The sequence below is a fragment of the Coregonus lavaretus genome, assembly GCF_964263955.1.
Source record: "Coregonus lavaretus genome assembly, contig: HAP1_SCAFFOLD_2728, whole genome shotgun sequence".
NCBI classification, from domain to species: Eukaryota; Metazoa; Chordata; class Actinopteri; order Salmoniformes; family Salmonidae; genus Coregonus; species Coregonus lavaretus.
In genome coordinates this window covers 33,088-39,087 of record NW_028160292.1, presented here as the reverse complement: position 1 = coordinate 39,087, position 6,000 = coordinate 33,088, and positions in this window count along the sequence as shown.

Genomic DNA, 6,000 nt, shown 5'->3' with positions numbered 1-6,000 from the left:
TAGCATCAGGCATGTTGATCTTGACTCAGGTCACAGACCTCTATCATTGGACCAGACCTGAGTCTGTGACCTGATCACTCACACAACAGAGGACAGAACAGAAAAAGGTCTGATAAACTACAGTTGCTCACAATAAAATGACAGCTCTTAAGATTGTTTAAAAAGAAAGAGCAGCTCTATACGACATTCAAACTAATTGTTTTGAGCTGATAGTAACTCCAGGTCCAATTCATTAAGACAGGCCTTTGAAGGCGTTACAAAAGTCCCTAGTTGTGGATCTCATCAAGGAGTTAGTCCAAAGTGTCCCCCCTCCTGCTCTAACAGATGACCAATATAATATATATAATATATACTCTCTTTCATTTACATAGAGACATGTACAATCAATCATTGACACACTGAATATACAACAGTCAGATTGCTGTCACCATCACAACTTAACTGACATTAGTGCCTGTCCCCAGATGGACAATTATGCTACAGTAAAGTACATTTACAGGTGATAACGTCATTGTCCTGCTTTGAGACAGATTTTTACTGTCTGCTTCCAGTTGGATGTTCATTTACTAGCCCTGTAAATGATCATTTATCTTACAATATCAAATCATATCTCAGTAACTGTCAGAAGTGTATTTCAGTATAACAGCATCCTACCTGTGCTCCAGAACAGGATCATCAATATCACTGCAGGTATCATATCTGTCTCTAACTGGGGCTCCACTGAGCTATACAAGTCTGCTGTCATGAAGAGTGGACTGAAGAGTGGACAATACTGCTAGGCTATATGACTTCTATCTCATTAGTTCATTAGGTCTTTGATGTGAGATAAACTTCGTAGCAACTTATCTTAGATCACTGGTTGAACTCAGCTCTGTTTTGAAAAACCCCACAGGAAACTGCTGACAGAGCAGCAAAGTTTCACGTAGTGTGTCCTATAATATCACCTCTAACTTTCTACTGCTTGAGAGGGGGAGGGGGGGAGGGGGAGGGGGAGAGGAGGAGGAGAGGAGAAGAGAGGAGGAGGAGAGGAAAGGGGAGGAGAGGAGAGGGAGGAGAAGAGGAGAGGGAGAGAATAGGAGTGGGGGAGAGGGGGAGGGGGAGAGGAGGAGAAGAGGCGAGGAGGAGAAGAGGAGAGGAGAGGAGAGGAGAGGAGAGGAGAGGAGAGGAGAGGAGAGGAGAGGAGAGGAGAGGAGAGGAGAGGAGAGGAGAGGAGAGGAGAGGAGAGGAGAGGAGAGGAGAGGAGAGGAGAGGAGAGGAGAGGAGAGGAGAGGAGAGGAGAGGAGAGGGGGAGAAGAGGAGATGGGGAGAAGAGGAGAGGGGGATGAGGGGGTGAGGTTCGCCTTCCACCATTCCACCCATGGGACTTTACCTTCTGTTATCAAGTCGGAGTTTCCACCATAGTTCTTATACCAGTCATTTCAGTTTAGGGAAGTGAACAAGTGAACACCTTAGGAGAAAGGAGACATAATTGAGACAGTGCTTAATTCTAGACTACAGTTCTGCGTCTGTGAAACAATATTATCACCTAGTGGCCGTAAGAGGAACTCTCCTGTCAGTATGTTTTCACTGCTGGCTCTTAACAACACATGACCTTCATTCATGATATGATGTGTGAGTACTAAAAGCATATGAATATAGTATATTATATTGTAGTATATTTATTATATATGTGGGTCTAATAAGTAAACACTCTTAATGTTTGCTGTTTTATCACTAAGAAGAGCATTGGGCACTATGTAACCAAACACATGTGGAACCTCATGATATGAGAGATAAGAAGTGTTTAAAAAGGTGAGTCCTGAACCCTGTAGACTACTACACTACTTCTGAAGAAGACCAGACTCATTTCAGAATGAAGACTGCTATTGTTCTGACGGTGTTGCGTCATGGCTAGAAGGGATCCAGCTTTTGTCAGATTAACTTCAGATTTGACTTTTCATGGAAAGTTAGGAGAATTTGTGCAGCAGGTAGGTAAACCATGTGACGATTTGACCAAGGTAGCCTTGTGGTGGAACAATGTAACGACCAGAGCCATTTCATCTATCTATCTATCTATTACATTTAAGTCATTTAGCAGACGCTCTTATCCAGAGCGACTTACAGGAGCAATTAGGGTTAAGTGCCTTGCTCAAGGGCACATCGACAGATTTTCCACCTAGTCGGCTCGGGGATTAGAACCAGCGACCTTTCGGTTACTGGCACAACGCTCTTAACCACTAAGCTACCTGCCGTATCTATCTATCTATCTATCTATCTATCTATTTATCTATCTATCTATCTATCTATCTATCTATCTATCTATCTATCTATCTATCTATCTATCTATCTATCTATCTATCTATCTATCTATCTATCTATCTATCTATCTATCTATCTGTCTGTCTGTCTGTCTGTCTGTCTGTCTGTCTGTCTGTCTGTCTGTCTGTCTGTCTGTCTGTCTGTCTGTCTGTCTGTCTGTCTGTCTGTCTGTCTGTCTACACTAAATGACCAAAAGTATGTGGACACCTGCTTGTCGAACATCTCATTCCAAAATCATGGGCATTTGATTTGGAGTTGGTCCCCCCTTTGCTGCTATAACAGCCTTCACTCTTCTGGGAAGGCTTTCCACTAGATGTTGGAACATTGCTGCGGGGACTTGATTCCATTCAGCCACAAGAGCATTAGTGAGGTCGGGTACTGATGTTGGGCGATTAGGCCTGGCTCACAGTCGGCGTTCCAATTCATCCCAAAGGTGTATGATGGGGTTGAGGTCTGGGCTCTGTGCAGGCCAGTCAAGTTCTTCCACACCGATCTCGACAAACCATTTCTATATGGACCTCGCACTGTGCATGGGGGCGTGTCATGCTGAAACAGGAAAGGGCCTTTCCCAAACTATTGCCACTAAGTTGGAAGCACAGAATCGTCTAGAATGTCATTGTATGCTTTAGCGTCAAGATTTCCCTTCACTGCAACTAAAGGGCTTATCCCAAACCATGAAAAACAGCCCCAGACCATTATTTCTCCTCCACCAAACTTTACAGTGGGCAATATGCATTGGGGCAGGTAGCGTTCTCCTGGCATCAGCCAAACCCAGATTCATCCGTTGGACTGCCAGATGGTGAAGTGGGATTCATCACTCCAGAGAAGGCGTTTCCACTGCACTCCAGCCGACGCTTGGCATTGCGCATGGTGATCTTAGGCTTGCGTGCGGCTGCTTGGCCATGGAAACCCATTTCATGAAACTCCCAATGTACAGATCTTGTGCTGATGTTGCTTCCAGAGGCAGTTTGGAATTCGGTAGTGAGTGTTGCAACTGAGGACAGATGATTTTTACGAGCCTCAGCACTCAGCGGTCCCGTTCTATGAGCTTGTGTGGCCTACCACTTCACGCTGAGCCGTTGTTGCTCCTAGACGTTTCCCTTCACAATAACAGAACTTACAGTTGACCTAGGCAGCTCCAGCAGGGCAGACATTTTACTAAATTACTTGTTGGAAAGGTGGCATCCTGTGACGGTGCCACGTTGAAAGTCACTGAGCTCTTCAGTACGGCCATTTTACTGCCAATGTTTGTCTATGGAGATTGCATGGCTGCGTGCTCAATTTTATACACCTGTCAGCAACAGGTGTGGCTGAAATAGCCGAATGCACTAATTTGATGGGGTGTCCACATACCTTCATAGTGGGTAATGTAGGCTACATCAATATACTGTAATATAGTGGGTAATGTAGGCTACATCAATATACTGTAATATAGTGGGTAATGTAGCCTACATCAATATACTGTAATATAGTGGGTAATGTAGCCTACATCAATATACTGTAATATAGTGGGTAATGTAGCCTACATCAATATACTGTAATATAGTGGGTAATGTAGCCTACATCAATATACTGTAATATAGTGGGTAATATAGTGGGTAATGTAGCCTACACCAATATACTGTAATATAGTGGGTAATATAATAAAAATATGCCATTTAGCAGACGCTTTTATCCAAAGCGACTTACAGTCATGCGTGCATATATTTTTGTGTATGGGTGGTCCCGGGCATCGAACCCACTACCTTGGCGTTACAAGCGCCGTGCTCTACCAGCTGAGCTACAGAGGACCACAGTAATGTAGCCTAAATCAATATACTGTAATATAGTGGGTAATGTAGCCTACATCAATATACAGTAATATAGTGGGTAATGTAGCCTACATCAATATACTGTAATATAGTGGGTAATGTAGCCTACATCAATATACTGTAATATAGTGGGTAATGTAGCCTACATCAATATACAGTAATATAGTGGGTAATGTAGCCTACATCAATATACTGTAATATACTGGGTAATGTAGCCTACATCAATATACAGTAATATAGTGGGTAATGTAGCCTACATCAATATACTGTAATATAGTGGGTAATGTAGCCTACACCAATATACTGTAATATAGTGGGTAATATAGCCTACATCAATATACTGTAATTTAGTGGGTAATGTAGCCTACATCAATATACTGTAATATAGTGGGTAATGTAGCCTACATCAATATACTGTAATATAGTGGGTAATGTAGCCTACATCAATATACTGTAATATAGTGGGTAATGTAGCCTACATCAATATACTGTAATATAGTGGGTAATGTAGCCTACATCAATATACAGTAATATAGTGGGTAAAGGTAGCCTACATCAATATACTGTAATATAGTGGGTAATGTAGCCTACACCAATATACTGTAATATAGTGGGTAATATAGCCTACATCAATATACTGTAATTTAGTGGGTAATGTAGCCTACATCAATATACTGTAATATAGTGGGTAATGTAGCCTACATCAATATACTGTAATATAGTGGGTAATGTAGCCTACATCAATATACTGTAATATAGTGGGTAATGTAGCCTACATCAATATACAGTAATATAGTGGGTAATGTAGCCTACATCAATATACTGTAATATAGTGGGTAATGTAGCCTACATCAATATACAGTAATATAGCCTACATCAATATTAGAATATTCCTCAGCAGAATTCCTTGAATATTCCCTAACACTGCTTACCCCTGATAATACATTTACATTTACGTCATTTAGCAGACGCTCTTATCCAGAGCAACTTACAAATTGGTGCATTCACCTTATAGCCAGTGATACGCATTGTTGGGAGTGTGTGTGTGTCAGGATGGGGTGTGTGAAACCCAAATTTCACACATACACACGTCTCACCTCCTAAACCCTAATCCCCTTTGGTTTTGTTCTCTCATTTCACATACATCCCCCTCTCCACACACACACACACAAACCCCACGCACGCCCGCACACACAAACTATAATGTGCTGTGGCAGCCTGCGTCCGTAGACAGGCGCGAAGGATCAAGTCTTCACCCAGTGTTCTACCGATATTCATAAGATAAGGCCGCAGAGGAGAGGGGAGAGAGAGGGGTGTGGTGGGGAGGGGAGGGGTTCTGTTGACGTCCTCTACCATTGGCTCGTTCAAATGGTGGGGGAGGGGCAGACACCACCATGTCCTCACCAGCTGTAGAGAGAGAGAGAGAGAGAGGGAGAGAGAGAGAGAGAGAGAGAGAGAGAGAGAGAGAGAGAGAGAGAGAGAGAGAGAGAGAGAGAGAGAGAGAGAGAGAGAGAGAGAGAGAAGAGAGAGAGAGAAAGAGAGAGGAGGAGGATAGAATAGATGTGTTTTAATATTGATATCCAGGCCTAATTAATTGCGGAGTCAAAGTGCACTCCCCCATAGGGCTCTGGTAAAAAGTAGTGCACTATATAGGGAATAGGGTGCCATTTGGGGTGCAGACAGAATCTATAATTTCATTCCACATGAGATATGCAGAAGAACAAATGGCCTCCGTTGCCTTGAGTGAAAAGCCATATTAGTTATCACTATTTAGATACCATGGAATAACAAAGAGAGGGTTTCCATTGAAGATTAGCCTTCCATCAGTGATGAAGTGACACAAAAATAGGTGGTGAGTACAGTAACGCTCCCTACACTTTCAATGGATTAT